The sequence below is a fragment of the Onychostoma macrolepis genome, chromosome 03 (assembly GCF_012432095.1).
Source record: "Onychostoma macrolepis isolate SWU-2019 chromosome 03, ASM1243209v1, whole genome shotgun sequence".
Lineage (NCBI taxonomy): Eukaryota > Metazoa > Chordata > Actinopteri > Cypriniformes > Cyprinidae > Onychostoma > Onychostoma macrolepis.
The window spans coordinates 50,869,286-50,880,434 of NC_081157.1; the positions used below are offsets into that span (position 1 = coordinate 50,869,286).

The window sequence follows — 11,149 nt, forward strand, 5'->3', positions numbered from 1 at the left end:
GAACTGTCATTTCTCGTGATGGGCGTGAGTCATTTGTTGCATGAAACACTTGATACTAACAGGTTTCCGAACCATGAAGAATTATCTTCAGCCATCAGGTGTAATTTTGCTGAAAGATCAAGAATGTCTTGATCATGTTGCTAGATGACTGAAGTTCTCGTATGTGATTCTCTGCGTTGTGTATTTTTTTCTTTGTTCTGTCTTCCGTGACAGTTGGCTCGGTAGTGGGTCTTGTTGTTGGCTTCATACGCAGGTGAGGAGGTCGGCGCGTATGGGTCTTGGGACAGCCATCAAGTGGTATCTGCACAGAGGAAGAAAGAAAACAAAAGACAAAGCAGTATTTGTTCTAAAGACTGCAAACATTAGGGTTGTATCCTCTGTTCAATCTGTGTCTGCTATTGTTGTTCCTTCTTTCCCTATTTCTTAATTCCTGTGACACCTAAAGAACAGTGAGGAAAGGATGGACTATTGGATGGGGAAGGCCTATGAGGGTGTCTTCACCGCAGGGTTGGCCCCCGAAGCCTGTTGCATCCGGTTCTTCCCTGGGTTCCTCACTGGTCCATGCGTCCTATCCTATCCCTGTAGGTGGTGTGCAAACTTTAGTGTGTGACATCTCCATCCTCTAATGGAACATCAGTCATAACAAACATCATAACCCAGAGAGGATAGGTGAGTGACTGGAGTGTGCTGTAGTATAGCTTTGAAGGCTGTGAGTGTACTTAACTAGCATTCTCTCATGGAAGGAAGTGACAGTCACCTTCCTGTAGTTTTATTTACAAAGAATCTTTCAGCTTTGTTGTACATTATTGGGAAATTAAGCACTCACAGCCCTAACAGTTAACACCTGAGCAAACTGCTCCAACAGTTCGGTGAAGCGGGAGGGCTGCTTCAGAGTACCAAGTAGACTGAGTAGGAGCTGAGTAAAGCTGTTAATTTCTCCTAATGTCTTTTGCTTTTCCTACACTCTTTCATCCAGTGTCCAGGTTTACCACAGTAATGACAACTGCTCTCCTTCTTAGGACATTTACGTTTCTGTCGGTTCTCTGTGTTAACCTTAAAGGACGCTGCTGCAATCTTTACTCTGGCTTTAACATCAGAGTCTCTTTCCCAAGTAGCTAACCTGTCCAAGCTGTTTTGCAAGCTTCCAGTGGACCATGTTAGATCTAAGAACGGCAAAGCTGATCTGTACTCTGATAAAAGGCCATCAAACCATGTTCGAACTAGTGGTCCTTTGTCATCAAGCACACTTTCAGAATCATCCACTATTCCACTGTAAGTTACAGCTGACTGACAAAACCTTTCAGTGTATTCACTCACAGTTTCTTCTTTCCTTTGCACACAGTTAGTGATTCTGGACCAGTCTATTTTGGGTCCCATGATATTCTTTAGAATTTTCAAAACACCTTCTCTCAAATCGCCTTTACTGGCATGTTGTAGTTCAGAAGTAACAGCAGACTCAAAACTGTTGAATTCAGATTCAGTTAGAATTTGTGACATCAGCTGTGTGACTTCTGCTAACGACATGTCGTAGAGACGCATTTTGTTGATCAATGCTCTTCTAAATTCAGAAAAATCTGTGCGTGCTGAGGGTAAGCTCTGGGATAGCCTCTCTATATCTTTAGGTCCTAGCGCTTTGGCAACAGTTTGTACTTGGACAACAGAAGAGTTGGGAGCAACACTTTCAATTCCCTCAATTCCCTGAGATCTTCTCGTAGCACCACATACCTTCACTGAATATACAGGCACATCAATTACTGACTGGAGAGCTACATCTCTTTCAAAGAAAGCTTGTAAATCAGGATAATTGTTATCCGGTTGACTAACTTCTTCCACATCAGTTTTTTCTGAAGCTTTGTTGAGGTTCAATTTCTTAGTCAAAGAGGATACTCTAGCACGGAGCTCTTTGTTCTGTTTCTCTAGCTCTGAGTTACGCTGAGACTGTTGTGTAGCTAGTGCTAAACCAAATTCTCTGTGGCAGCAGATAATACCTTTCACATTGTTCTTGCGAATACATGCTCCTAATACCTTTTTACACTCATCTACAGACCAAGTCTTGTCTGGATGGATCTCATATTTCTCAGTTAGTTCTTGTCTAACTTTCTCAGTGATCATTAGGTTCATTTGTTCCCCTAACAATGTTTTGAATTCACTATCTGACCACAATGGAGTCGCAAGACCACCCTTTTCTGTTGTTGGAATCCGCCTAGCATTCCTTCTAACCATTCTGTACGTTTCTTCTGTACCACACAAACAAACACTAAAACTTCTCTGATCAACAGAGGGTACATTTGTTAACACAGCTTAACTATTGTTAACTTTCCAAATTACCAACACTTCACACTTAACTTCCCTGCCTACAAGAACAGAGGATAAACCAAAATTATTAGCATGAACTGCTAACCTTCTCTGTGAAAAGAGGATAAACCAAAATAACTAGCACGTAAATGCCAATCTTCCCTGCCTACACAGAGGATAACCAATTCTTCCCTGTCGAAAACAGAGGGTAACACAATATTAGCACGTGATGCTAATCTTCCCTGCCTGAAAACAGAGGGTAACACACTATTAGCACGTGATGCTAATCTTCCCTGCCTGAAAACAGAGGTTAACACTATTAGCACGTGATGCTAATCTTCCCTGCCTGGAAACAGAGGGTAACACACTATTAGCACGTGATGCTAATCTTCCCTGCCTGAAAACAGAGGGTAACCTTCATCTCTAAAAAGGACATTTTTAGAGGATAACTTAGTTAACCAAACCCCACAGCTGTCTGTTAACTCTTCTCTGACGGCGCAGAGGATAACAAATTTGTACTGGTCTTAAAGGTTCTTTTGGATTAGAGACAGCACTCACCACAACCTTGGTTGAGAGAAAAATTCAGTCTGGAAATCTTTGTTCAGCTAGAAGTTTTCGCTGGATTCCAAAAGATGCAGTCTGGAAGCAGATCTTTGTTTTAGCTTGAAATTTTCAATCTGGATTCTGGAAGAAGCTGGAACTCTATCCGGGTCACGGCATGCAAATGAGGTATTCAGGAATAGCAACCTGGCCCATTTAACCACTCCTCATCTAATCAGCCTAACTGCCCAAAGATTGGGGCAGGGGCATCAAGAGCAATTACAAACAAAAGGCAAGAGTCTCCGTCGTCTGGCTCATTTCACTTACAATAAGAGAACAGGAACTGGCAGGGACCTCTTGAATCGTTCATCTGATGTCATCATCTTCACCATAAATGCTAAATACAATGTATATAACTTCTTCAGTTTGTACACTATTACATTGGAATCTAAATTAAACATTTAAATAAATTTGTAATCCCACAATAGCTGTGTGATCAGTGCCTTCAGCTGTGTGTGCAATCAGTGCAATGGATGATGGGAAATTGAGTCCAGTGTGATGTGTGCTGTGAGAGTCAATGTGGTGAGCGAATGACCTCTGGTGGTGAATGAACGGAAGTGCAGGGACATGATTCGTGACAATAACCATGAGAGCTACACCGTGTTAAGCCAGCGACAGTCAGAAATCCAAAGTCTCCTTCATGGTGTTCCCCATGGTTCATCCTACAGTGCTTCGGTGTGATCTGTCCTGAACGCAGATTTGTGGAAATACCACTACATATTAATCTACTTGAAAAATGATTTCAGAAGAGATCAGAATAAGTCTGGAGCGTCTGAATAAATTCTGCTGATATGTGAATTCATAAGAAGATTGTAAAGTTATCATTACTGGCTTATTTATTTTTCTTTTTGTGTAACAATGTAAATAATTACTCAAATAAGTTACAGTTTTTGACTCAAATTGTTTATAATAACTAAAAATGTGACATTTTCGCTTTTGAACCTTATTATATGAAAATTGCAATAATGTTTTTATTTTGTATTTGTATTGAGTAAAAAAAACTACAAATGTACATTAAAAAAAAAAATATATATATATATATATATATATATATATATATATTCATTGTTTTTGATGGCGTGGGATTTTATGCCTTTATATTCTAGGCTTTAAAAACGATAAACTCTAAAATGATCATAAATGAGTTCAATGTGGGAAATTAAACACAGCTAATTTAAATCTCCTGCTTTCAGATCTGTAATATCTTAATGGCAATTACTGCACTTTTACTTAGCTTTTTGGCACTTGCACTGTAATTAAATCATTATCCTTTATATGATTAAACAGTGTTGATTAATTTGATACTTGGTTAAATATTTCAGTGTTATTACCCAGGAAAAAAGACAGAGAGAAACACATTAGTTTGAAACCAACATATTCAAAACTTAACTGTTAGCCCCCTTCAGTCTTTGGAATTCATATTATAAACACAATCAGTTTTATACTTTATATTTACACTAAAGTTTGAGAAAACAGACTTCTGTTGTTATGACACAGCTATCATTATTCCAACAACAACTGAAATCAGGACTGATGTCCTGCAAGAATTAAACATTTCACCTACAAAACAAAGTAAAGACTCACATGTTGAACACATATAAATATTTATATATGAAGATTCTGAATGAAATATGACACAGTGCTGCATCATTCATTACAACTTTCAGAGATGTGTAACTCTATGATTATCACTGAATATCTTCAGAAGAGTCAGACTACAGAACGTGCATTTAGTTACATGATCTATTATTATAATACTTATTTATAATGACGGTGAACATTCAGAGGCGAGGGAGAGTAAAATATAAATGCAGTTTTAATTAGACAAACAATAATCAAAGAACAAGGAGCAAAAACTAAGAAACGCCAGAACAGAGGACACAAACAACACATCCAACAATGGACAAGACCGACAAAGACCAGATCAAGAGCTAACAGACTAACAACACGACACACCTGGAAACAATCAGGGAACTAATCAACAAGAAAAACTACAAACTGAACAGGAGACAGGAACAAAACAGGGCAGAATGCAACGTAAAAGTCCTAATAACAAAAACACAAGGTACATAACACCTGGTATATGTGTAAAAGTTATTTAAGGAGCTTGGCAGTAAAACTCTATTTTGTATCGAACAGAGAAGTTCAGACAGAAAGATAACATTAAAATAAGAGAAAAAATTGAACAGGTTGGAAAGACACAAGAATTCAATGAAATACAAAATCAATGAGAAATCAAATTAATAATAAAAAATGAAAATGAAGAACATTCATCATCAAACAGCATGTGAGGGGTAAACACTGGGATAAACGACAGGGGAAGAGCTGAAGCTGATGCTTCACTTTATAGCACTGACACCAGTCATGAGGGAGTACGTTACCCTTAAACACTGAAAAGATATTAGGATATTACAACAACATTACTCTTAGGACATCGCAAACTAATTTGTTTCATGAATATGACTTAACCTGATGGAGGATGCGTTCATATTCAGGCAGTCTCTCTCTCTCTCTCTCTCTCTCTCGCATGTTTTGTGCTGTTGATCATGGTCGTCATCCCTAATAAATAGCTCATTTATTCATGCTTGGGTGTCAGAGGTGAATCCAGTGGCGAGAAAACCTGGGTCGCTGTCGTGAAATACTTAACGGTTTCCCTTAACTAAGGGAATGGTTTAAGGCAGTGGTTCTCAACTGGTTTGGCCTTGGGACCCACGGTGTCCCATGGTCATCAAGCTTTTCCCTCAATAAATTCCTAATTTGCTGCTTATTAATAGTTAGTAAGGTAGTTGCTAAGTTTAGGTAGGTAGGATTAGGGATGTAGAACAAGATCATGTAGAATAAGGTATTAATATATGTGCTTAATTACTACTAATAAATGGCTAATATTCTAGTAATATGCATGCTAATAAGCAACTAGTTAAGAGACCTTAAAATAAAGTGTTACCATATATATATATATATATATATATATATATATATATATATATATATATATATATATATATATATATATATATAAATAATTTGTTAAAAACCAAAGCAAATTTATTTCACAAAAAATAAGTTAAGACTGTTAAGAATATGATTAATACTGAATAAACAGCCTGTAAGGTAAGGCTATTAAATAGCAGGCCCAAACTAGTTTTTGTTAATACAATTAAGTTGATTTGAGCCACCACAGTCATTTAAACATATACAAAATGACACAAAGTGAAAATAACATTGTATTTTTGACACGTTCGCGTGTGCTATTGAAGAGTGTGCGCTACGAACACAGTATAACGTCTGGCAGGACAGTATAGTTCGCTTTTCTGAGGTGAGAGACTTTGTATTTCTAAGTGTAACGGGGAGAAGTATGAATTCGAGACTTCCCATAAGTCCGTGGGGTAGCGTAAGTTTTACGTCTGTACGTGCTATAAATAGACGCACAGTTGCATAGCGTTTCTGATCTCATTCATTCATTGACGCTACAAACAAGTGTGTGCTAATATCAGGTAATTTGTGCTCAACCCTGTTTTAGTGACTATTTTGATGAATGTATTGTAGTTACGAGAGCTGTTTCTTTTTGAGTAAAGACATTGATGTCAAGTTGTTTTATGCTGCACATGTTTAGAGTAGGTTGTGTCCTTAGATCATTTTCATACAATTAAATGTTGGCATGAAGTATTCTCATGTATGGGTTTTTAATTGAGTTAATGAGAAAATATAAAGAAAATAGTAGACTGTGGGGTGAAAAAGTTTTATTTTGTTGTTGTGTTTCAGAACCCAATTGCGTGGTGACACAGTCCACAGAATTGATGAATGTGTAAATGAATTATGTTCAGAGGTAATATGAATGATTGTGTCTTCTTATGAACATTTATGAAGATGGTTGTTATTAATAAAGGTTTGTTTTATAGGTCTCTTAAAGGAGCCACCCATTGGTTTTTAATTCCTCATTCTTAGATCCAGTTATTTTAAAGGTATTTGCTTGGATTAAAGAATGTATTAATGAAAATGCTCAATTTAAGGTATTTACAATACGTTTTTGTGTTGCAGGACTAGCACGACTATTGTTACATATATATTATTTATGGTGAATTGCCCAGTGCTTTTGTTGTATACAGTGTATTAATATTATTGTGATTTTTGTTTTTTTCTTTAGTTGTCTTCCATCCTGATTTCATGGCAGCCGCAGGGTCTCCTCCATGGGTGTGACTGACACTGGTGAGGTGGTGGGTTCTTCTGTGGGTTTTGGTGACGTGTATTTTCTCTTGAGTGCTGTGATTGCTGTGCAGTATTGGAGTTTGAATTTTAATTAATGGTTGTACACTTTCACACCTATAGTCGTGCCCGGTTGGAGCCCTGTGGTTTGTTGTTAACGTTTCCTGTTTCTTTTGTTTTTTTCCAAATGAGGTCTGTATTAGTGTTTTAGATATTCATTCTTTTATGTTAAGATTGGTCTGTGTGAATTGTAATAAAACTGCTTGTACAAGCGCTTAAGCTTTCACCACAGGTTGTGGCCAGTTATTATCCCTCCCTGATTCGGTGGGTTACATAAGTTACGAAAATAACGATAGGCAAGGCAAGGCAAGTTTATTTATATAGCACATTTCATACACAGTGGTAATTCAAAGTGCTTTACATAAAAGGAAGTGAAATGGTCATTAAAAAATAATAAAAATAAGGAATTAAAAATAATAATAATCACAACAATAAAAACAAAGTGATTTAAAAATTGATTTAAAAAGAATTTAAAACATTTAAGAATAGAAAGTGATTATACATAGTGCAATCAGTTCGGACTTAGCACAGTGCTCATTCAACAAATGCACAGCTAAACAGATGAGTTTTGAGTATGGATTTAAATGTGGCTAATGTTTTAGCACATCTGATCTCTTCTGGAAGCTGGTTCCAACTGCGGGTGGCATAATAGCTAAAAGCGGACTGCCCTTGTTTTGTGTGAACCCTTGGTATTTCTAACTGACTCGATCCTAATGATCTGAGTGGTCTGTTAGGTTTATATTCAGTGATTATATCTGCAATGTATTTAGGTCCTAGGCCATTGAGTGATTTATAAACGAGTAAAAGTACTTTAAAATCAATCCTAAATGTAACTGGAAGCCAGTGTAAGGACCTGAGGACTGGTGTAATATGCTCAGATTTTCTGGTTCTAGTCAGAATCCTGGCAGCAGCGTTCTGGATGAGCTGCAGCTGTCTAATGGTCTTCTTTGGAAGGAGACCATTACAACAATCCACCCTGCTGGTGATAAAGGCATGAACAAGTTTCTCCAAGTCTTGACTGGAAACAAAACATCTAATTCTTGCAATGTTTTTGAGATGATAGTATGCTGATTTAGTTACTGCTTTGACATGACTACTAAAACTAAGGTCTGTCTCCAGAATCACCCCAAGATTTTTGACTTGGTTTTTAGTTGATTGACCCCTAGACTCAAGGTATGCATTCATCTTTGTTTCCAAATGCAATGACTTCAGTTTTCTCCTTATTTAACTGAAGAAAGTTCTGGCACATCCAACAGTTTATTTCATCAATGCATTGGCAGAGGGAGTCAATGGGGCTATAATCATTTGGAGATAAGGCTAGGTAACTCTGGGTATCATCAGCATAGCTGTGATAGGCAATTTGGTACTTTCTCATTATTTGACTTAGTGGGAGCATATACAGGCTAAACAAGAGCGGTGCAATAATTGAGCCTTGTGGGACTCCGCATGTCATGGACGTCCACTTAGACTTATGCTCTCCTATACTCACATAATAACCTTGTAACAAACTCTCTCAAACATCAGTTTAACGAAAGCCACAATAAAAAATATGGGATACCATCCATTGAGTTTTTGATACTGATATATTAAAGTTTCATAGTGTATACAAACAAGCAACCTCCACACATAAACAACCATTTCACCCCTCTCCATAATATGTACAAATCAGTTCCTTCAAAACAGTCCACGCAATAAGTTTTACAAAAAACCTGTGTTTCCAGCGTTGTTTGGCCGTTGCCAACAATTTTGTCCCAAGTGTTCCAATACCGGCAATGACACGATGAAGCAGTCAATGAGTAATCCCCAGACCGTCGGTATGTAATCCAATGGCATTTCCCACACGCATTTTGCGGTTGAACTTATCGTACACAGTCTAATAGAGCTACTTAACTCAAGACCTTGCGTAACATACAATTAACTTAACATAAGGTCCAGAGATTCATTAGAAAACCATTTTCTCATCTCTGGCCTAACAAAGGATGAAAACCAGTGAGCTCCAACTCAAACATCCTACCTTTGTATTAAAACCAACCACCCCTCAACTTCACTTACTCTCTCTGCTTATATTGGAGTCTTCACCCTCCTACCTGAGGACATAGCCCTCTAGTGTTGAGGAGAAGAACTGCAGTAACAGTAAATTCAACATAGAACTGTTACACACCCTCCCCTTTAGAAAAAGGCTGAACAGCCCCAAAAAAGGGTTTCAATTTTTCAACATGATATGTGTCCATGCCATCTGGATTATTTAGCATTTTTACTTTATAATTAACCTTGTTAACCTGTGACACTACTTCAGCAGGACCTTGCCATTTAGCTGCTAACCGCCATAAAAGCATCACCTGCACGAGACAGCGGATGAGTGAGTATCCAGACTAAATCTCCAGGTTGGTATTGTACTGGTCTTCTTCGGAGATCATAATATCGAGCCTGTCGTTCCTGAGCTCTATTGACATTCTCCTTCACTTTTCCAAGCATTGCTTTCTGCCGCTCTAGCAAACTATAGGCTACATGGTCAGGGTTTGGAGGCTTCCGCCCTAAGGCAATCTCAGCTGGAGTATGACCTGTGCTCTCCTGCCAGGCGGAATTGATGGCATAGCGAAATTCAGCAACCCACCGGTCCCATTGTCGGTGATTATCTTGGACATAGGAGGCTATCATTGTCTTGAGAACTCTATTGACACGTTCGGTAAGATTTGTCTGGGGATGGTAGGCGGTGGTAAGTTTCTGTATCACTCCCCACTGCCTGCAGGTCTCATTCAGCAATTGGGAAGTGAACTGGGGTCCTCTGTCTGACACGAGATACACTGGAGTTCCCCACCTCGTGAAGATCTCTTTAACTAAGATACTAGCTATTAGAGGGGTCTTTGCGGATCTCATCGCAAACAGTTCAACCCACTTGCTGCAATAATCCACTACCACCAATAGGTACTCATTCATACGAGTGCTTTTAGGGAATGGCCCCATCAAATCAACCCCCAGCATGTACCCTGGTTCGACCACTGGTGTGGACTGGAGACGCCCAGCCAGTTTAGAGATGCGGGGTTTATATTGTTGGCATATTTGGCATTCCTTACACATCTTCCAGACATCTTTTCGAATCTCAGGCCAATATGTTACCTCTAGTAGCCTCCGTAATGTCTTCATACGCCCCAGATGCCCACTTAATGGACTAGCATGTACATACTGCAGACAATGTTCACGGAGTTTAGGTGGCATAACAACTTGTAAACTCTGACCCCCATTCTTGTCAGTGGTACTTCTGAAGAGATAACCATTCTGGTTAACATAATGCACACGGTGGGTACTTGTGTTACCATTCTTTACCTCATCCCACAAAGGTTGGAGAGTAACATCTTCCTTCTGTTCTCTACCGATATCCTCCCAGCTCACCGGCAAATCATATGGTACACTCTTTGCTTGTGAAAGGGCTATGCTCCTTGAATCTCCTCCTCCAACCCCGTGACAATGTATCCGGAACTAGGTTGCACTGACCTTTCCGATACTTCACTATGAACTCAAAGCTTTGCAGCCTAATCGCCCATCTCGTGAGACGGGATGAAGGTCGGGGTTGGTTAAAAACCCAAGTAAGAGCAGAATGATCCGTCAATACGTCAAAACGACGGCCTTCTAGGTATTCACGCCATTTCTCCACAGCCCAAACAACTGCCAAGCATTCTTTCTCTGCTGTAGAATAGGCCTTTTCAGCTCCGTGCAGGAGCCTTGAAGCGTATGCTACGACACTTTCTCCTGCTCTGACTCTTGAGTAAGGACAGCTCCGAGCCCGATGTTACTAGCATCAGTCTGCACTCGAAAGTCACGACTGAAATCAGGGGTCGCAACACAGGGGCTTTCTGCAGAGCCTCTTTCAAAGTTTCAAAAGCTCGCTGACACTCTGTGGTCCATTCCCATCTAGCCTCTTTCTTCTTTAAAGCATGGAGAGGGGCTGCCTGTTCTGAGAAATGGGGAATAAAGCGGTGGTACCAACCCGCTA

At 39.1% G+C, this 11,149-nt stretch overlaps 1 long non-coding RNA gene across 1 annotated transcript; it reads left to right on the forward strand.

The window, feature by feature from the left end:
• Positions 1-6,666: 6,666 nt before the first annotated feature.
• On the forward strand, positions 6,667-7,275 carry LOC131536127 (uncharacterized). The gene is made up of 3 exons (XR_009269849.1): positions 6,667-6,721; positions 6,795-6,857; positions 7,040-7,275. It is a non-coding gene; the product is annotated as an uncharacterized LOC131536127 (long non-coding RNA).
• The last annotated feature ends 3,874 nt before the right edge of the window (positions 7,276-11,149 follow it).